This window comes from Aquarana catesbeiana, linkage group LG07 (assembly GCF_042186555.1).
Source record: "Aquarana catesbeiana isolate 2022-GZ linkage group LG07, ASM4218655v1, whole genome shotgun sequence".
NCBI lineage: Eukaryota > Metazoa > Chordata > Amphibia > Anura > Ranidae > Aquarana > Aquarana catesbeiana.
Window position 1 is genome coordinate 271708132 of NC_133330.1, and position 22948 is coordinate 271731079.

Consider the following 22948-nt stretch of genomic DNA (forward strand, 5'->3'; position numbering starts at 1 on the left):
GTTTTAATTGTTTGTAAGGCTACACGTACATTTTATGATCTTACTCTTCTGTTCATGGACTTTTTGTTGTTTGCAACCTCTATGAAAAACGAATGTACATTAGTCTATTTTGCTTAACCAAACCATTTTTTTCTGGTAAAACGGTAATCTAGAGTTCCTTCATTTCTGCTGTGTGAAATCAAACGTTTGTTGTTTTGGGTATAACCATTACTCCTGACTACAAATGAACAATGGGTCAAATGATGAAAAATTTCAATCATCATCCAAAAAAATAAGCTCACAATTTGAATTTGAAGAGCAACTTCACAATATATGAAATACACTATATTACCAAAAGTATTTTGATGCCTGCCTTTACACGCACATGATTTTTAAAGGCATTCCAGTCTTAGTCCGTAGGGTTCCATATTGAGTTGGCCCACCCTTCGCAACTATAACAGCTTCAACTCTTCTGAGAAGGCTGTCCACAAGGTTTAGGAGTGTGTCAATGGGAATGTTTGACCATTCTCCTAGATGCAAATTTGTGAGGTTAGGTACTGATGTGGACTAGAAGGCCTGGCTCACAGTATCTGTTCTAATTAATCCCAAAAGTGTTTTATCGAGTTGAGGTTGAGGTAGGCCAGTCAATTTAAGGGAACTCTTAAGGCATCAGCATACCAAGACATTTTGGACAATTTCATGCTCCCAACTTTGTGGGAACAGTTTTGGATGGCCCTTTCCTGTTCCAACATGACTACACACAAGTGAACAAAGCAATGTGCATAAAGACATGGATGAGCGAGTTTGGGGTGGAGGAATTTGACTGGCCTCCACAGAGTCCTGACCTCAACCCGATAGAACTCCTTTGGGATGAATTAGGACGGAGACTTCTCATTCACATCAGTCATCACTCATTCACATCAGTGCCTGACCTCACAAATGCTCTTCAGGAAAAAACATTCCCATAGACACACTCCTAAACCTTGTGGACAGCCTTCCCAGAAGAGTTGAAGCTGTTATAGCTGCAAAGGGTGGACCAACTCAATATTGAAACCTATGGACTAAGAATGGGATGCCATTAAATTCCATGTGCGTGTAAAGGCAGGCATCCCAATACTTTTGGTAATATAGTGTATATAGTTGAAATGCATATTTGTTTACTGTTTTGATTCAGCTTCCTATGGCACCTCTCTGACTCCTGCCTCTTCATTAGACCCAACATCATCACCTAAGTCCAGTGAGCAGAGACCTGACCCTAATGGTCTTCCTGCCCAGGCAAAACTACAAATCCATTGGCAGATAAAACAAAATGTATTTATTAAACCCATGTGCATGCAGTTTTACTTTTTAAGATCAATAGAAGCCTAATATTTTTAGTCCAGAGCTCATGTAGGAAATATTTTATCTTGCTTGTCTTATTTATTTAAGTACTGATTTTGATCCCTGGATTTCTTGATTGTGTATTGTATGTGATTTATATAATAGTTTTAACATATTTTAAACTTTTTGAATGTCCTAGGGAAGGGATTTTAGATAGCGTCTAATAATACCATGTTTTGCAGTGATTGCATACAGTATTGTGTACAGATACTGTATTATATGGATAGAATAATAAAACAAAAGGAATCAACAATACCAAAAGGTATCAACAAACCAAACTTTAAAAAAAGATATAAATCTGTAGATTGCAGAGAAAATAAATGACCGAGTACAAGCAACGTCTTTCTATTAGTCAGCCATCTGTATGGAATAAGAAACCCAAATCCTACAAAAGGTGGCACAATTTCTTCAATGATATTATGCCATGACTTTTGCTCAGACATCCCAACAGCCAGCAGATGGCGCTCTATGAGTGTAGTTGGAGACAATGAGGCTTGGTAAGGTAAGGAAATTTGCTTTTTAAACACAAAGCGGTGAGTTATGAATTCTTCATGACTTGAAACTATTTCCAAATAAGAAATGTATTCTGGGAAAATATACTTCATTTTTCTTGACAACTCAGTTAAACATCACTGTTCACTTCATAGTGACAATAATATTAAGGGACGTTGTTCAGTCTTTCTGCAGTCATTACAATTTTAAGATACATGTTATATTTGAAAACGGTGGTATAAATTTAGCTGCATGTCAACCTGATTATTATAGTTCTATTAAGTAATTTTAAAAAGTCATCACTTATAATTAAGCTCTGTACTGGTAGAATCCTGGCATGCTGCAGAGACATACAAGACAGTAGATGGCTCCATTGTAGAGGTAACAGATCATCAACCCTCTTCTATAGTCTTGGTAACATGGCCTCTTTTAAGCACCGTATACAAGGGTATAAGGGCAAGACCCCTACACCTAAGGAAGTTAGATGAGTGAATTAATATAAATGTAAATGAATATAGAAGAAAGAATAAATAGACTGATTTGAATGTACAATATGTAAAGACCTGCATATATTGTTGGCACTATATAAATACCTGAAATAAATAAATACAATTACATCTGAATGGGCACACATTTACTAGTAAAGAGTTGTGCTAGTTAATGTGTCAGACCCGGGCCAGTGCTACCACTAGGCAAACTAGGCAGCCGCCTAGGGCGGACTGCTGCCTAGGGTGCCCGGCCACTGGTGTTCCTGCTCTTTTCTCTTTGCAGCAAGCAACTAAGTTTTAGCATCAGCAGGCAGCCGCCGCTCCATTCACACATAGTGTCAGAGCCCCAGCGGCAGAGGACTGTGTCCCGACTCCAGAATGAATGAAAGCAAGCAAACATTCATTGATGGGCACTGGTACGCTGCATTGATGGGCACTGGTAGGCTGAATTGATAGGCGCTGGTAGGCTGCATTTGATGGGCGCTAGTGAGGCTGCATTTGATGGGCGCTGGTGAGGCTGCATTGATGGGCGTGGTGAGGCTACATTTGATGGGCACTGGTGAGGCTGCATTTGATGGGCGCTGGTGAGGCTGAATTTGATGGGCGCTGGTGAGGCTGCATTTGATGGGCGCTGGTGAGGCTGCATTTGATGGGCGCTGGTGAGGCTGCATTTGATGGGCGTGGTGAGGCTGCATTGATGGGCGTGGTGAGGCTACATTTGATGGGCACTGGTGAGGCTAAATTTGATTAGCGCTGGTGAGGCTGCATTGATGGGCGCTGGTGAGGCTACATTTGATGGGCACTGGTGAGGCTGCATTTGATGGGCACTGGTGAGGCTACATTTGATGGGCACTGGTGAGGCTGCATTTGATGGGTGCTGCATGGGTAGGGCAAATGGGGTGGAGTCAGGGGTGGAGCCAAGGGGGAGTGGCAAAATGAGGTTTAGCCTAGGGTGTTAAAAATCCTTGCACCAGCCCTGGGTTAGAGCGCCCAAAAAGTCAAGAATACTGAATCACCCCTGGATTCTCATATATCTAGGGAAATTTCTCTGCTGTAGTTCTTTAGAGTTAGTGTTAGGTTTGACAAGCGTTGGTGTTTATGCCCCAACTTATGGTGTTCCCACTTCTCCTATTGCATTCTTCTTAATAAAGAATGTATGGAAGTCTTGGGAACTCAAGCACAGAGAGTTTGCACCAAGGCATATAAAACCTACACTAAACTACAAGTTTTGTGTGGACTAATCCTTAAAGCAATTTTTTTCATGTTACTTTCACATTTTTAAATGCATTACAGATGTAGATATGTTGATCTTCCTTCTGGATTCTGCATTTCAGGCAGTGTCAGTTTTCATAACATACCATGATTGTTTTTTAATCTGTCAAACCTGACTGATAGGTTTGCATTGTGGGTAAGGCTCTGCAAACATGGGCACTGTGCAAAAAACTTGGAAGCTAATTGGTTTCTATGCAGAGCTGCACCAGATTTTGCACTCTCCAGTTTTAGTAAACCAATACCTATTATATTTATGTCTAATGCAGTGGTCTCCTAACTGCGGCCCGGGGGCCAGATGTCAGCCTTTGCTTGCTTTTATCTGGCCTTTGGGGCACTGTTTCATCCACTGATACCAACAATGGGATATTATTCCTCCCACTGACACCAATGAAGGGACTTAATTCCTCTCCAGTGACACCAGTGATGGGACACAATTTCTCCCAGTGACACCAACAATGGGGCCCAGTGACCCCAACGATGGAGCGCAATTCCTCCCGCTGACACCACTGATGAGGCACAATTACTCCCACTGAAACAACGATGGGGCATTATCTTTTTCCCACTGACGTCTGAACCTTTTCTACTCCCAATGACCACAGTCCAGCCCCCCTAAAGTCTGAAGGACAGTGAACTGGCCCATTGTTTAGAAAGTTTGGAGACCCCTGGTCTAATACAGCAACAAAAAGGTAAATACTTTTTTTTTTCTTTAGTTACTTGTGGTTACGTAACCTCTAAATCCTTATTTGACTCTTCCCCTGGTGAGCGGCAGGTGGGGACTTTCAAGAGTACCATCGTCATGACAGGAAATGAAGCTGTCCCTGGCCATCCAGACTGAGCAGTGTCTGAGCATTGTTTGACAGATCCAACGTATGAGCAATGGAACAATAGGCAATGGCAAGTAGCAACTTCCATGTAGCAACAACGCTAGCGGGAGAAGCCATTTGTATATAGTCAGCATAGCATTGTTGGACCTATACCAGAACTAGGGCCATAAACAGTGCAATAGCAGATCAAACATGTAATTTATGGATTTTAACAGAGCCTAATGTATAGGCACATACGTAACATTAGATTATGGGAATCTTGCTATACAGAGTTTTTCATTTTTGGGTGGAGAGGCACTTTAAACATTACACATAGAAACAAGGTTTCTGAAACAATATACTGCATATTGATAATATTATTTACATGAATTTGATCCCATTACATACTGTATTAGTCCAAAATAAGGAAAAAGACAATCGTTTGCTTTAAAGCATCAATACATGGACTCACATTTTGCTACAATACTGACAATCCTGATCATTTCAGACAATCTGCCCTGTGTACGCTTGTTTAGTGGTGGTGGTGAGGTCAGAGCATAATAATGGAATCAACTGTCATTCATGAGTCCTCTAATTGGACAGTGTTTGATAATATCTACATCTGATCACTGAAAAATGCACACACTGAAACATCCCGGGTATGTTCAGACAGTGGGAAAATGCAAATGATGGTGGAGTTGCTATGACACCAATGCAGGAACATTTTCATATGGATGTATGTGCTATAATACAATATACATGTACATGGTGGCAAACCAATAACTTCAGTTTTTTTTTAAAATATTGCTTCTTGTGAGCTCCTCTTCCCTTTTTATCAGAGCCATAGAAGAGAAGCAGAAGTCATTACTTGTTCTATATTGGTTTGGTTTCTCTGCTCCTTGGCTTGCAGTTCATGCACCAGTAGAACCAAAGTAATCACAGTTGTCTTGTTGTCACTAATAGAAAACAACAAAGCTTTATGTACTATCCAAACCAAATAAAATGGTGGTGATAAATGAAGGCCTTTTTTAAATTGCTTGGATTTTAATGTCAGTTCTAGATCTTACTGAAAAAGGTTGTTTTGACCAAAAAAAAGTGGAATTTCTATACAATACATGCACATTTCCCATGTTTTCTCAAGTCAAGACAAGTATGGAAAAATACCATTTGATCTGCAAGAAATGCACTCAGATCATACATCCTGTTGTGAGCTAAAAAAACACAGCATTTTTGTGGGCTGAGTGGTGTCAGCCCTGCCCAATTTTCTCTTGCCAAACTACTCAGAACCACCTACTTTTCCATCTCCCAGATAGGGAGTGAAAGGGCTAATTACTCTCCTTTAGATAACAACAGGAAGGATGGCTCTGAATTTCTGAAAGGCTAAAGAGACATTTTTCTTGCACTTATCAAACAAATATAACAAAATACTTTCAATGGAATATTTAATAGACCAAAAAGAAGCAAATAAGAGAAGCACATCATTATGGTTATGTACACTTCAAAACAGGAAAACTCTGGTAAGGGTAAAAATAACAGTTAACATTCATAGGGGGTTATTTACGAAAGGCAAATCCACTTTGCACTGCAAGTGCACTTAAAAGTGCACTGAAAGTTCACTTGGAAGTGCAGTCGCTCTAAATCTAAGGGGTAGATCTGAAATGAGGGGAAGCTCTGCTGATTTTATCATCCAATCATGTGCAAGCTAAAATGCTGTTTTTTATTTTCCTGGCATGTCCTCCTTCGGATCTACAGCGACTTTACTTCCAAGTGCACTTTCAAGTGCACTTGCAGTGCAAAGTGGATTTTCCTTTAGTAAATTACCCCCATTGTGTTTATGCACAGTTTTTGTATTTTATTGTGAGATTCCAGCAGTACTTTCACCCGGAAAGTGAACCTGTAGCCAGGCAATGGACATATAAGTTTACCCAAGCTTAACAAACAGGACTGTAAATTGAATCCTTGCTGACATCTGTTGCTGCAAGCACTGTGGAGCAATTCATCCTCAAAGTTCCCAGCAGAAGTGGCAAAGCTCATGGCCAGATTTAGGCGGGTGCTGGGGTAGTCTGTGCCCCCCCAGATATCAGTTGTTACCCCCCCCACTGTGGATGTAGTGCCTGGCCCACTGAGCTCCTCCCCTTATCCCTGCACTCAGGGCTGGGACAAGGAAGGCGGGGGGGGGCTTGGTGCAGTGAACTAAAATAAACAGTAATGACCGGACAGGAGAAGTGACAGTGTGCTCTCCCCCCTTCTCCTCCATACAGCAGATGACACAGAGAATTGCTCTCAGATTGAACTGTACATGGTTTGATTACCCAACACCTATCTCCTGCAAGGACTGCTCACCTCCCGGCAGCAGGAAATATAGGTAGGGGGTGGGTAATCAGACCGTGGAATCGGAAATTTGAGAAGAAAGAGGATGTGTGCTAGGAGGGGGATTTTTATGGTGAGGGAGATTTGTGCTAGGAGGGTGATTTTTATGGTGAGGGAGATTTGTGCTAGGAGGGGGGATGGGGGGGATTTGAGCTGGGAGGCGGGATTGGGGGAAAAAAATTGTGCTAAGAGGCAAATTAGGACTGGGAGGAAGGGGAATTTGGCATTTTTGTTTGGGGAGAATTTGGCTCGCAGAGCGAATTTGTGCTTAAGTAATCAGCGTGCTGAGGAGTTCCGGGGTTTTTAGGAGGATTTCTTCACCCTGGGCTGCACACCGGGCACTCAACAGATCTTCTTCCCATACAGCACAGAGCTGAGATTAGATTCCCTTATAGACACAGCCTCACTCTGCACAGTGTGCAGTTGGCTGCTATGTTGCAGTTCTGACCTGTGAAATTCCCAGATCGAAATGGCAGCTGCAGTAGCCAGCTTCACACTGTGCAGATCGAGTCTCTATCTGTAAGGTAATCCAATCTCGGCTATGTGCCACGTAGGGAGGAGGAGATCTCCTGAGTGCCCTGCCAACAGTGACCCTGTCCTCTTCTCTGCTGACCCCTGTACATTGCCCTGCTAACCCCCTGTCCTCTGCCCTGCTGCCCCTTTCTTCTGCCCTGCTGATCTCTGTCCTCTGCCCCTGTGACCCCTTTTCACCACAATTATGACCCCTGTCCTCTGCCCTGCTGACCCCTATCCTCTGTCCTGCTGACTCCTGTACACTGCCTTGCTGACCCCTGTATGCTACCCTATTGACCCTCTTTCCACTGCCCTGCTGATCTCCTTTCCTCTGCCCTGCTGACCCCTGTTCTCTGCCTTGCTGACCCCTTTCCTCTGCTCTACTGACCCCTGTACAACCCTGTCCCCTGCTGCTGACCCCTGTACACTGTCTTGCTGACCCCCTGTCCTCTGCCCTGCTGACCCCTGTCCCCTGCCTTGTTGACCACTATAATCTGCCCTATGGACCCACTGCACACTACTGACTCTTGTACACTCCCTTGCTGACCTCCCATCTTCAGCCCTGCTGACCCCTATCCTCTGCCTTTTTGACCCCCTTTACATTGCCCCACTGACTCTTGTACATTCCCCTGCTAATCTCCCATGCTCTCTCCTGCTGATGCCCTGTAGACTGCATCTATACACTGCCCTGTTGACCTCTCACTCCCCGCCCACCTTCCATTATTTTTACTGCACTCCCACATCGGGCTAGCTAGATCAGGCCCTGGTTCAAATCCTTCTTTCAGCAGGTCAGCTTACCCTACTGTCCCTCTCAGATTCTTGCCAGCCTTTTAATTTTTAATGCAAACACAGAGCAGGAACTCTGAGAAGGGGACAAGGGGGAGCTGAGCTGTGAAATTTGAGGATGAATTGCTCTAAAGTGCCTACAGGTTCATAGTTGTTGAAGGTATGTTTTAACATGTATTTACTGAGTGTTTCTCTAACGCACATACCCTGGATATAATATGAAGTGAACATTTTCATTTCTAAAGGATATTGGTACATTTTGCCATGCTTTTTATAAGGAGTTACAGGCCATGTTTCTTACAAAAAGTTTTGTCTATATATTTGGAGTTATTCCACAAATTAAAACTGTGAGGAAACAGATGATACCTTTTTATTTTCAAAACAGCTGAAATCTGATTGGCTGCTAACAGCTCACTCTAGTGGATCCAAAACACCTTGAAAATGTGTTTTCTTCTCATAAATACAACCTATTTTGCCTTGGACAAAAACTGTATTGCTTCATAATTACGGTAGTCTTCTTTTATGAGGCATCCAGACATCCCCTCCAAGCCCCTCCAAGCCTTTGTTTCATGATGAACCTGTCCTCCCAACATAAAATATCTGGATCATTACTTTTATAATGCCCTCTAACTTATTTGTACAAAAGATCATTATGGTTACAATGACAATGAGAGTTCTGAAGGATAAGATTATAGCCTTTCCAAATTATAGTTATTGTGTAATTGTTGTAAGCAACCCATAAAAGAAAAGAACAAGTCAATTATGATCCAGAATTTGTCAGCCTCATCAGCGTGTAATCCACAAACTTCAAACAATTCTTTGGAGTACAATGTAATTGAGATAAAGAGGTGATGTGTAGTTAGTGCTTTAATGTTGAGGTTCATTGTAAATAGAGCAGTATAATTAAAATTTCCTTGAATCAATTAGTCTGAGATTCTGGGTATATGTTCTGCACAGATTTTCAAGCATATTTGACTAAATTGAGCTAACACTGATGCAGTAACAGTGCAGTACTCTGAAGTCTGAATACAGAAGTGCAAATTTACTACGAAAAGGACAGAAACAGTACAAGAGTGGAATAGGTAATGCGATTTGTCATTAACTGCCACTTGAAACAGGTCATGTAGTGTCTCATGCACTGCCACTTGGAAAAGGTCATGTGATTTTTTCATCAGCTTCCACAATTAACGCTTGTCGCTCCAGCCAGAATAAACCAAAATTCCTGTTTTGCAACCTAATCATCTTAGTGGTGTTTTTTTTTTTCTTTTTAGCACCAGTAAGCATTCATATGGGACAATTAGTTGCCCCTGAAGGTGCAAAAGCTCACTTTGCTTCATTGTTTGAAACACACCACTCACTCTGATTTTGGAAAATTGTGATAAAGCAATAAGTGAATAAATCTTAAGCAATTAATCAAAACTGAAGTATAAGGTTTTGGTGTGTTGGCACTTTAGATGTTAAAAAAAAGAACAACTTTATTGCCTTTTTTTAGACTTGGATAAAAATGATTAATTGACAGCCTACACAACGCAATGGGGGTTATTTACAAAAGGAAAATCCACTTTGCACTGCAAGTACACTTGGAAGTAAAGTCGCTGTAGATCCGAGGGGGACATGCGAGGAAAATAAAAAACAGCATTTTAGCTTGCACATGATTGGATGATAAAACCAGCAGAGCGTCCCCTCATTTCAGATCTACCCCTCAGACTTATGCCCCGTACACACGGTCGGATTTTCCGACGGAAAATGTGTGATAGGACCTTGTTGTCGGAAATTCCGACCGTGTGTAGGCTCCATCACACATTTTCCATCGGATTTTCCGACCCACAAAGTTTGAGAGCAGGATATAAAATTTTCCGACAACAAAATCCATTGTCGGAAATTCCGATCGTGTGTACACAAATCCGACGGACAAAGTGCCACGCATGCTCAGAATAAATAAAGGGATGAAAGCTATTGGCCACTGCCCCGTTTATAGTCCCGACGTATGTGTTTTACGTCACCGCGTTTAGAACGATCGGATTTTCCGACAACTTTGTGTGACCGTGTGTATGCAAGACAAGTTTGAGCTAACATGCGTCGGAAAAAATCCTAGGATTTTGTTGTCGGAATGTCTGAACAAAGTCCGACCGTGTGTACGGGGCATTAGAGCGACTGCACTTCCAAGTAATTTTGATTTTGGTAAATAACCCCCAATGAATTGAAAAACAGCCCTTTTCCCTTTGTATAGACATATTTTTTTTCTGGCTATATCTTATTGGAGAATCATTCTGAATGCACTTTGATCTTGTATAGATCTATAATATGTGGAAATGTCACAAGCAATCAATGAATCTTGTATCGCTGAGTGATAGTTTTCAAACTGTGAGACTGTCTGGTGTTTAAGCATCACCCAGTATTTAAAAAAAATGTGTATAGTGTGTGTGTGTGTGTGTATATATATATATATATATATATACATATATATATATATATATATAAACATGCGCACACATACACAGTATATGTCTATGCATTCAAAGTAAATCATAATAGGTTCATGGAACTTTTCAGGGTTTGAGCCTGAGCCATTAAGACAGGAACTCAAATAAATATCTTTGACATATATTGGTTTTAATTAAAGTGTTACTAAACCCAGGACCCTGAATTCGCTATATCTGGTCTCCCACAGTAGACAGAACATGGAAATGCAATTATTTTAGTAAATATAAATCGCTAAACACCTTTTCTCACCAGTGGTATATAGCGGTTACATAGTTACATAGTAGGTGAGGTCGAAAAAAGACACAAGTCCATCAAGTCCAACCTATGTGTGTGATTATATGTCAGTATTACATTGTATATCCCTGTATGTTGTGCTCGTTCAGGTGCTTATCTAATAGTCTTTCAAAACTATCAATGCTCCCCGCTGAGACCACCGCCTGTGGAAGGGAATTCCACATCCTTGCCGCTCTTACAGTAAAGAACCCTCTACATAGTTTAAGGTTAAACCTCTTTTCTTCTAATTTTAATGAGTGGCCACGTGTCTTGTTAAACTCCCTTCCGCAAAAAAGTTTTATCCCTATTGTGGGGTCACCAGTACGGTATTTATAAATTGAAATCATATCCCCTTTCAAGCCTCTCTTCTCCAGAGAGAATAAGTTCAGCGCTCGCAATCTTGTGACTTCTATCGGTGTCCGGCCAAGCACTGGTTAAAGCTTGTAGGAGGAGTTTTCATTCACCTCTGACTGTCCTATGAGGCTGCAGGACACCTGACCCTCTGTCTGGACACTGCTGATTGGCCCTGTGCTGCTCACATGCACCCTCCCAAGAAAAAAAATAAACTCTCTAGCAATATACAACAAAATGAGCACGCGCAGAGTACACCCAAAGCTCTGTACTGTCAGGAGATGGATTGGGGGCTGTGGAAGAAGGGGAGGATCAGAGAAGACAAGATCAAACAGCCTTTTTACACAATGTGCAGGATTACCTTTTAGGTTCCCCTTAGTGAGTATAACAAGCATGCTTTATAGACATGTGTGGGTCGTTTCGTTCAGAATAAATATTCAGACACATTTTACATTAGTTTACAGAATGCTCCGAATGACGAAATTAAATTGTCCGAATTTCCAAAATTCAAATTGGATTTAGAATAAAGTTTTACATTGAATTCCTTTTGAATTCGAACTGTAAACATATTTCTGAAATCGATATAGAGGAGGGTTGTCAGGAGCTCCTCCAGTTGATGCCCCATGACAAAAATAGTGGGAATGGACTATCTCGGTACCCAGGGATGAAACAATTGAGTATAAAATTGAGTTTTATTATACAAAAACAGTTGTTATACACAGATAAAAAAGATAATTTTAAACCACAATTGCATACAGAAGCAAATATATACAGTATATATATATATATATATATATATATATATATATATATATATATATATATATATACACAGACTTTACAAAGCAAGAATCCCACAGTATAGTGGAGCTTCTGAAGATGTAGGTCCAATTTGGGTTTCCTCTACATGTTTCGCGAATAAATTCGCTTCCTCAGGAGGAATTGGCCTAATACATCTAAAGAGAAATGCAGTTCTTTATTGATTTTGTCACAAGATATAGAAATAAATGATTAGAAAAGGAAAGGAGAAGAAAGAAGGGTAGACATTATTTATACAATGAATACAAGAAACTTGGAGTAAATTGATAAGGCTGAGTCTGGCTTACCGATCAAGACTCAGGCAGTGTCATGGGCAGCAATATTTGAGGCACCCACAAAGTTGGGTAATCCTCCCACGGCGGACACGGGAGATACTGTATAGAATCCAATTGCTGAAAAATATTGGCATAAGTTATGAGCCATGATAAATGGATTGGTGACACATAAGTGCAGGGAAAAATGAATACTAGGGAGGGGAAGTGAAGTGGGGAGGGGGAGGAAAAAAGAGAATGGGTGAACAACAGTCAAAGGAGGAGAAGGGGGAAGAGAAAGGGGATGGGGGAAGGGGAAAAGAGAAGAAGGGAACAGAAAAAAGGCTGTGAAGAAAAGGGGAGTGAAAAGGAGAGGATAAGGAAAGGAGGGAAATGTATGGAAGGAAAAAAATTAGTGGAGTGTTGAAAGAAGGGGCAGTGAGAAAAAGGGAATGGGGGAAGGAGGGGGGGCAGTGAATAGGGGAGTGTGAAGGAGGTTGAAATAAGTAGGTGTAAGGAAAGGAAAAATAAGAAGGGAGGAAAGAAAAGCAGACAGGGAAATGTGTTAGAAGAGAAAGGAGGAAAAAAAACGAGGTGGGAAAAGAGTGTGGAAAACAGGTGAGGAAGGGGGGGTTTGGAAAAAAGGGGGAGAGGGTGAAGGGGGGGAGGGGGGAAAAGGAAGAGGGGGGAGGGAGGGGGGAAAGGAGAAAAGGGGAAGAAGAAAAAGGGGGAGGGGGAAAAGGAAAGTGAGAGAATTAAAATGTGGTAAATGTGAGAAATAAAGAGAGGGATGATAGACAATCAAGGGAAGGAGAGAATGAATGGAGACGAGTGAAGGAAAGGAAAGTGGTGAGAAGGGCAAACAAAAACGCGACTGTGTGTAAAAAAAAGTGAAACAAGTAAAACAAAACGTGAGGAAAAACTTCAGATGCTGAAGTATAACCCACCAACTGTATATCAGGTAATGTATATGGCCCGGGGATCGATAAAAAGAGTCCAACCCAGAGTCACTGCAATGTTGCCGACAGGGAAGTGCCCCTAATAGGTAAAGCACTAAAGCTAATGCCACAAAGTGCTTACTCTGCAAGCAGCAGCCTGAAATAAAGATGCAGAGTGTAGGCATAAGCAAGTACATTAATACAATTGTAAGTGGATTGGCAGGGAAAGCAAGGCAAAGTATAAAGTGTAAAGTATCACATAGAAGGTTTACCTGTCAGGTGCTGGGTGGAGCGTGATCCCTGGGTATCGGCTGTCTGCAGTAGGAGGCCGCCATGACTGCAGCTATATAGCGTCTCCAATCAGGGAAACGTTGGTGCGCCGGCAATGCCACCTGACCAGTCCTGCCCACAATGCCCTTGCATTAACACACACGGAGAGCTGCCAAACACCATCAGTCAGAAATCTCACCAATCAGGATCTTACATAAAGGATTGATCCTAAGAATAGACATAATTGTCATTAAACATATATGTTATATCCTTTATAGCATTGGAAAAATCGGCACAGTCATGGGGTGAAATAAAAGAGTGAATTCAGAATAGGTAGGGAAAGAGAAGGTAACAGGAAGAAAGAAAAAGGGGAAGGAAGGAAAGCAGGAAAGAAGGGAGAAGGAAGTGGGGAAAAGAAAGGGGGGGGTTTAATTTCCCACATTTGTGGCTTTTTAAATCACAATTGGTGTCTGTGTATAAATAATCAATGAGTTTGTTAGCTCTCACATGGATGCACTAAGCAGGCTAGACACTGAGCCACGAGGAGGTAGAAAAGAACAGTTAAAAGATCTGCGTAACAAGGTAATGAAACTTTACAAAGATGGAAAAGGATATAAAAAGATATTGTATTAAAAAGGTCCTGCTGCAAGTTTTAATTGACCCAAGTCTCCATGGATTTCCCCTGCTTTACATCACCCACACTGTCCTAATTTGTAACACACTTTTTCATGTTTTATTCTATCCAGTGATAAGTATTCTGTATATTGCCCTTTCCCATGTATATAGTAAGAAAACTAAGGTGGGAAAGTGTAAACATTATTATATACTACTTCTAGGTATGTGTCAACACATTAGAAGGTGCACACATACCTAATGTGTTCCAGGGCCCCCAAAAAGGCTCTATTCTGTTATGAATCCAATTTATCATTGAATCACCTTGGATTTTTGGACATTTGTTTGCCGCTCTCATTGGATTTTATGTGTGTGGATTCTCAACTCTGGGTCCTCTCCCTTTTTCCTGAGGGTGGTCCCTGTTTTGTGGAGTCCTGTGAACCAGAGCCAGTGTGCCAAGTGACAATTTCTCTCACCCTTAGAAAATCCAAATCCAACTCCGGATTTGTTCTTTTGTTTGAACACAGACAGCTGGTTGTGGCTCCAAGAAAAAGAAGTATTGAAATGGACTTGGGAGGGAGTAATAGTTACAGTTTAACTGTATTTGGAGAATAGGGAAAAGAATGCAGAGGAGTAGGCCATTTCAACGCAAGATTTTAGGTATGAAGGACACCATGAATCCACTTAAGTGTTACCCAAAAAGAAAACACGGCTATAAATAATTATAATAATTTTAATAAAAAATAAATAAAACCACTAAGTTTGTTTTTATTTTAGATTCCTTTAATCTAAACTGCTGGTTGAACGAACAAAACTGAACGTGTGTACCCAGGGTAACACTAGGATCTTGGTTGTAGAAGGAGACAGTAGAGTGATAACATAATTAGTGGGGTAATGCGCCCCACTTCCAATCAGCAGGATGGGGGTGATTCACTCACAAAGCTGTAGGAGTCAGGTAACCAACCTGACTGTGCTGTATGGCATGGCTGGATTACAAGACAGGCTGGAGAGAATAATACCTCTCTTGGCTGCATGAATAGTTTAGTATATAAATGCATTTCAGCTAGGCGTTTCCCTGAAGTGCCTTTTTACCAATTTTCTCCTTTTGTAAGATAACAGCACTAGATCCATAAAATAGTAAAACATGGAATGAAAGCACCTATAATGATTTAGCAGAACATGAACCCTTTTGCTAGACAATCATGCCAGTGACAACTTCCATTTGTGACGTATTGCACTAAAATTTCCTATATAGGCCAATGATGTCAGTTAAATATAGATATTCACTACATTGTTCAGGCATATTTGAATGAATATGTGTAGCATTTATGGAGGCACTCTCACTCTCTCAGTGCCAGCTGTCATTTACAGAAACGGCAGTGGCCCAGGGGGCATCTTTATGGCATTATTAATAAAACATGAATCAATCTAGTTACTGTAGAAGAGATAACTATGTAGTAGAAAGTACTGGAAAAAGATCACAGACTAATGTTAGGCTTCCCAGTGTGTAAATCTAGGAAGATTTTTGCTTGTATAATTCCTTGAATCTCTACCCTGAGGGAAAATGTAGAAGAAATATGTCCTGAAGCCTCCATCTCTTTAACAGCAGGGTGCAAATTATAGGCCTTAGTAAAGTACCGCATACTCCATATGTACAATAACTACTGAAAATGTCAGTGCTGAAGAATTCGGACGTCTAGCCTACATTCTACGCTCAAGAAGCAGTCCACTAACTTACATATTGAGGCAAAGAGCAATTTGCAAAGTGCAGTGACCATTAACAACCACTCAAAAGTTCACAATTATCCTTCATAGGCTTGGCATCTCTGTAGAGAATCTGAAATGCAGTTGTTTTTCATAGATAGCTGCATCTCACAATTGATTGAATTTTGTAAAGGGTTACTACACCCAAAGGTGATTTCATGTGTCTCAAGAACCCCAATGGTGCAATGTCTACATAGTTACATAGCCTTTTATGAGGTGTCCTATTCCCGTCATGGATGTTTTTTTTTTTTTTGGTTTATATCACCCAGTCAAAAGAATAGCTTTCCTTCTATACCTTAAGTAAAAAAAACACAGACTGCTGTATACAGGGGCTCCACAGGGCTGCTCAATAAGTCCCAAAGGGACACCTGTGGCTCCAATTTTAAGTTTTCAGTGCTGTTGAATTGCATGGTCATGCAACACTGTACCCAAATTAAATTTGCATCTTTTTTTGAGACAGAGCTTTCTTTTGGTGGTATTTAATCACGACTGTTTTTTTTTAATTTTTTGCTAAATACATGAAAAAAGACAGAACATTTTGAAAAAAAAAGTTTTTCTTAGTTTCTGTTATAAAATTTTGCAAATAAGTAATTTATCTTCTTCTTTATCAGTGATGATGTGTGCTGATGAGGCTGCACTAGGGAGGCTGCACTGATGGGCACTGATGAGGCTGCACTGATGGGCACTGATGAGGCTGCACTGATGGGCACTGATAAGGCTGCACTGATGGGTACTGATAAGGCTGCTCTAATGGGCACTGATGAGGCTGCATTGATGAGACGGCACTGATAGTTGGCCCTAATGGGCACTGATAGGTGGCACTGATGGGCACTGCTAAACTGCACTGATGGGCACTGATTTGCACTGATGATTATCAATGTAAACAATTATCCATGTATTCACTGTGCCCTGTCAGACTTGCCAGCTATTGGCTCTCCTTTCCTCACACAGAGACAGTGTGTGAGGAAAGAAGAGCCGATAACCGGCAAGTCTGTTTACATGTGACTAGCTGTGATTGGACACAGCTGATCACATAGAAAAGGGACACTGTGATTGGCCCTTTACCGCGATCTGTGATTAGCTGTGTGCAAAGGTCACAGTGGTAACAGTGGTGGTGCATGTAGTAGTGATCAGTCTCACATGATCATACTAAATACTACTGCACACTACTTGTGTGGCTTACTCCATAGGGAGCCATTTGTTTAGTGATCTCTTGTCATTATCACGTGATCATATGATCACTTGCTATAGTCACTAATATTTTGATAGCTCAGTTGAGCTACTTAAAGCCCATTTTCCCTTGCGGTGGGGCCTCCCCCACGCTGCAAAGGTTAAATGATTGTTTAGGGGGGTCTAGAGGGCCACGTAAATATTATATCTTATGCAGGCCATAGATGGTGCGATTTTCTTTCCTGGAACTCTCACGGAACTAGTGTGTTCTCCAGGCAGGGGTGTCATTCCTGCTGGGAGAACACACAGTGATTATTGCTAGCGGCTATAGCTGATCGATTGATCAGCTTGGGTATAAACAGCCTGCCCATACATGGTTCCAATCTCGCCCAGTCCCTGCTGAACCGGCCGAGATTTGAACCGTCTATGGCCGGATTAACCCTATCCACTGCTTCTCCCACAGTCTATGCTTTCCTCTACTCCCGTACATTCTGGTAGCGGACTGTCCCTCGACATACTCATGTTCATTTTAGGGCTATGGGTATTGAACTCAATGATGTCAGAGGGCCTTTGACTGCCAGAGCATAAGGGGGAGTAGGCTGTGGGCATCAGTCTTACAACCCAGGGGAACCTGAAGCAAGAGAGTAAAAGTGTTTTTGGCAGTTCTATAGACCTAAGGCTCAGTTTGCACTAGTGTGACTTGTCATGCGACTTGAAGAAAAAATATCACCAGCACACCAGGATCTCCAAAAATGGGTCCAAGAACTTTAACCACATACCCTGTTTCCCCTAAAATAAGACCTAGCGTGACTGTCGGCGATGGCTTCAATATAAGCCCTTTCCCCCCAAATAAGCCCTAGTTAAAGTCTTTGTAGGTCTCATTTTCAGGGTAGGGCTTATTTTCGGGGAAACAGGGTAGGGCTTATTTGGAGGGTAGGGCTTATATTGCAGCCATCACCGACAATCGCGCTAGGTCTTATTTTAGGGGAAACAGGGTAGTTACAAAAGGCAACATTTCAGAGCACTACTTTGGTCCCACTTTGATTGGTCCATAGACCTCAAGAATACACAGGCATTGTTTCAAGTCGTATCAAAATTGCAGCAAAAATCGCGACAAAATCGCGACCAAAAATGACAGCAAAATCGCGCGACTTTCAGGTCGCAATAGTTAAAATCTAGGCTAAACAAGCATTTCCCATAGACCTAAACCCTTGCAGTGCATGTGCAGTTCCACTGCAGGGGAGCATTTTTTTTCTCCCCAGAGTTAACTTTTAAAATATACTGGATAGGTGTAGCCTAATGAGTTGACTGCCATCAAATTGTTAAATCTCTCAATAGCAAGAGATTCAATCTCCTTACATAGCCATAACTTAAAACATTATGGTGGGACAGGACAGGGCCAGGAACAGATTGTTTGTTTTGTTGCACAGATATCAGTGCAGGTTTTTCAGTGGAAAAATACTTTTCCACAATATAAATGGGAGCCAAAGATTCTGTCATACCATATTTGTTTAAAAAAGATGACATTCGTTGGAGGCTTAGATTCACTTTACTTTCCCACGTATATTTTTTCAGGGATGAGAAGCGTATAACACACACATTGTCAATGCTTAAAATTTCTGCTTCCAAATTGCTGCACCAAAAACAACCAAAACAATAATGTACCTTGGTACCCAGGGGACTATAGTGGAAGTGTCCTTACATATGATAAAGAAAAGTAGGATTTAAAAATGCCTGTAATACCATAAAGCTGAACCGTGTGAAAAAAAACTTACAGTTTGGACTTTAGTCCATTCACAAAATGTCTTGTATTCTTTTTAACCAATTAAGGACTGAGCCTCTTTTGGAGATTTGTTGTTTACAAGTTAAGAACAGTTTTTTTTGCTAGAAACTTACTTAGAACCCCCAAACATTATACATTTTGTTTTCTAACACCCTAGAGAATAAAATGGCGGTCGTTGCAATACTTTCTTTCACACTGTATTTGTGCAGCGGTTTTACAAGTGAACTTCTTTTGAAAAAAATGTTTGGAATTAAAAAATAAGAAAATAGTAAAGTTAGCCCATTTTTTTTTATATTGTGAAAGATAATGTTATGCCAAGTGCAATTGATACCCAACATGTCAGGCTTCAAAATTGCTCCCGCTTGTGGAATGGTGACAAACTTTTACCCTTAAAAATCTCCATAGGCGATGTTTAAAAAATTCTACAGGTTGCATGTTTTGTGTTACAGAGGAGGTCTAGGCTAGAATGATTGATCTCGCTCTACCGATCGCGGAGATGCCTCACATGTGTGGTTTGAACACCGTTTTCATAAGCGGGCGCTACTCATGTCTACGTTTAATTCTGCACACGAGCTCGGCGGGACAGGAGTGCGTTTAAATTTTTTTTTCTTATTTATTTTATCCTTTTATTTTTACACTGTTCTTTTAAAAAAAAAAATTGTGTCCCTTTTATTCCTATTACAAGGAATGTAAGCATCCCTTGTAGTAGAAAAAGCATGACAGGACCTCTTAAATATGAGACCTGGGGTCAAAAAGACCTCAGATCTCATATTTGCACTAAAATGCAATAAAAAAAAAAAAAAGTTGTCATTTAAAAAAAAAAAAAAAAATGGCCCTTTGAGCTATGGGCGGAAGTGACGTTTTGACGTTGCTTCCTCCCAGCAATGGTATGGAGACAGGTGGGGGCCATCTTCCCCTCACTCGTCTCCATACCCAGCAAGGGAGTAGATCCGATCACCTCCGCCGCTGCCGATGGCTCCGGTAAGCGGCAGGGGGGCACCGGAGTGCAACGGGAGGGGTGCCCTCTCCCACCATTGATAAAAGTGATCTTGCGGCGAATCCACCGCAGAGATCACTATTATCGGAAACCAGACCGCTGGCTGAAGAAGAGGATACCGGCGTTATGGCAGTTAGCTGCTGCCATAACAACGATATTCCACTTCAAAGTTAGGACGTATATTGATGTGCGGTTGTCCGGAAGTGGTTAAAGAACACACGGTGTTCTGTAAATGACTAAGGGGAGAGGAGGGGTGGACATGACAATTACCCCTCATCCATTCACAGAACACCTTGTATTCTGTAAAAAGAATACAAGACAGTTTGTGAATAGACAGGGTGGAGACCAGGCAACCCATTATTGTCCCTGTACACAAGCAAGAAATGTAGATTTCTGTGACAGAAGTTCTGTGCTTACAGTAATATAAGGACTGAATGAAGATAAATTATTTCACTAATGCAGTAGCATCCACGCGTGGTACATCCATCATTAGAAGTAATGGATTTCTACATTCATCATCCAACATTTTTTCCTGGAGTTCAACTTTAATGGCAAACTGCTCAGGGATACAGATGTTGGCATTTCTTTACTAAGCTGATGCCTGGCCCACAACTCCTGCCTTAAGAACCGTGCATTGGGTTATGGTGCAAGCTGAACATGTTTAGTACCCAATATCAAGACATGTGAAGTAGGATGTGTGGGCCAGTCATTAACTTACAATGCATTGGATTCAACAAGAACCCTCTCTACACCCACAAACTGCTTTCTTTAAAAACTTGCACCCACCTGCAGGTATCTGATTTATACCATTTGGAAGAGACATTTCTTCAGCTCAGTCTTGACATTATCAAAAATGTACTGGCAAGCTGTGTAATGGCAAGCCAACTACAAGCTGTTTAACGTGGGTGTGATATTGATATGACATCCTCACTTTCAGCTGGGGGTTGCCTAACAAGGATATTATTGATATCTATGTCTCCACTGCAGAGTTAAATGCTCTCTTTTAATCAGTGGCGTCACTAGGATTGGTGTCACCTGGTGCGGTAAAACATGGTGTCACCCCCCTCATGTCTAGGCTGCCCAGCACCCTGCATGTAGCGCACGGTCATGGGACGCACCCCAAACCGGCCCCTGTAAATTATAGTGTAGGGTGATATAGTGGCAGGTTAGGGTAGTATAGGGTGGTATAGTGGCAGGTTGGGGTGGTATAGGGCAGGTTGTGGTGGTATATTGGAAGGTATGGGTGATATATTGGCAGATTGGGGTGGTACAGGGCAGGTTGGAGTGGTAAAAGGCAAGTTGGGGTGGTACAGGGCAGGTTGGGATGGCACAGGCCAGGTTGGAGTGGCATATGGCAGGTTGGGGTGGCTCAGGGCAGGTTGGAGTGGCACAGGACAAGTTGGGGTGGTACGGGGCAGGTTAGGGTGGCACGGGGCAGGTTGGAGTGGTATAGGGCAGGTTGGGGTGGTATAGGGCAGGTTGGGGTGGCACAGGGCAGGTTGAAGTGGTATAGGGCAGGTTGGGGTGGCACAGGGCAGGTTGGGGTGGTACAGGGCAGGTTGAAGTGGTATAGGGCAGATGGGGTGGCACAGGGCAGGTTGAAGTGGTATAGGGCAGGTTGGGGTGGCACAGGGCAGGTTGGAGTGGTATAGGGAAGGTTGTGGTGGTATATTGGAAGGTTAGAGTGGTATATTGGCAGATTGGGGTGGTACAGGGCAGGTTGCGGTGGTACAGGGCAGGTTGGAGTGGTAAAAGGCAAGTTGGGGTGGTACAGGGCAGGTTGGAGTGGTAAAAGGCAAGTTGGGGTGGTACAGGGCAGGTTGGGATGGCACAGGGCAGGTTGGAGCGTTACAGGGCAGGTTGGAGTGGCATAGGGCAGGTTGGGGTTCCTCAGGGCAGGTTGGAGTGGCACAGGACAAGTTGGGGTGGTACAGGGCAGGTTAGGGTGGCACAGGGCAGGTTAGGGTGGCACAGGGCAGGTTGGGGTGGTATAGGGGAGGTTGGAGTGGCACAGGACAAGTTGGGGTGGTACAGGGCAGGTTGGAGTGGTATAGGGCAGGTTGAAGTGGTATAGGGCAGGTTGAAGTGGCACAGGGCAGGTTGGGGTGGCACAGGGCAGGTTGGGGTGGTACAGGGCAGGTTGAAGTGGTATAGGGCAGGTTGGGGTGGCACAGGGCAGGTTGGGGTGGTACAGAGCAGGTTGAAGTGGTATAGGGCAGATGGGGTGGCACAGGGCAGGTTGAAATGGCACAGGACAAGTTGGGGTGGTACAGGGCAGGTTAGGGTGGCACATGGCAGGTTGGAGTGCTATAGGGCAGGTTGGGGTGGCACAGGGCAGGTTGGAGTGCTATAGGGCAGTTTGGGGTAGCACAGGGCAGGTTGGAGTAGCACAGGGCAGGTTGGGGTGGCACAGGGCATGTTGGGGTGGTATAGGGCAGGTTGGGGTGGTACAGGGCAGGTTGGGGTGGCACAGGGCAGGTTGGGGTGGCACAGGACAGGTTGAAGTGGTATAGGGCAGGTTGGGGTGGCACAGGGCAGGTTGGGGTGGTACAGGGCAGGTTGGGGTGGTATAGGGCAGGTGTGGGTAACACAGGTCAGGTTGGGGTAGTATAGAGCTGGTTTGGATGACTGGCGCAGGGCAGGTTGGGGTAGTATAGAGCAGGTTGGAGTGTCACAGGCAGGTTAGGACTCTATGCAGTGAGAGTGTGCTGTGCAGTAAGGATGAGCTCAGGCGTGTTCGCAAACCACACGTGCAGAGCCCGCCAGGAAGTCGGCACTGCACAGTGCTAATCACAGGCAGTGAGACATTGTCCTGATGCGCGGCTGCAGAGATCGGGAAATGTCTCACTGCCTGTGATTAGCGCTGTGCAGTGCCGACTTCCTGGCGGGCTCTGCACGTGTGGTTTGCGAACACGCCTGAGCTCATCCTTACTGTGCAGTAACTTACAGCATGCCTCATTCCTGCAGATGAACTTGGGCGGGTCTGCTGTGTCCTGGCCTCTATCTCCTTCAGCTTCGGGATCAGCCAGTGTGAAGAGGTCTGTGGGAGGAGTGGAGGAGGCGGCGTGGCCACACCCACAGCTCCGCCCACTATCTCCCTCAGCTGCGGGATCAGCCAGTGTAAAGGGGTCTGTGGGAGGAGTGGAGGGAGTG

At 42.9% G+C, this 22948-nt stretch overlaps 1 protein-coding gene and 1 long non-coding RNA gene across 7 annotated transcripts in view; one reads left to right on the forward strand and one right to left on the reverse strand.

Moving 5' to 3' along the window:
* The window catches only part of CACNA1E (calcium voltage-gated channel subunit alpha1 E), a 1300209-nt gene that overhangs the window by 579603 nt on the left and 697658 nt on the right, over positions 1-22948 (forward strand). The window lies entirely within an intron of this gene.
* LOC141102550 (uncharacterized) lies at positions 12298-22848 on the reverse strand. Its single transcript, XR_012235140.1, has 4 exons — positions 22743-22848; positions 13472-13697; positions 13209-13356; positions 12298-12402 (listed from the first exon to the last, which is right to left on the reverse strand). It is a non-coding gene; the product is annotated as an uncharacterized lncRNA (long non-coding RNA).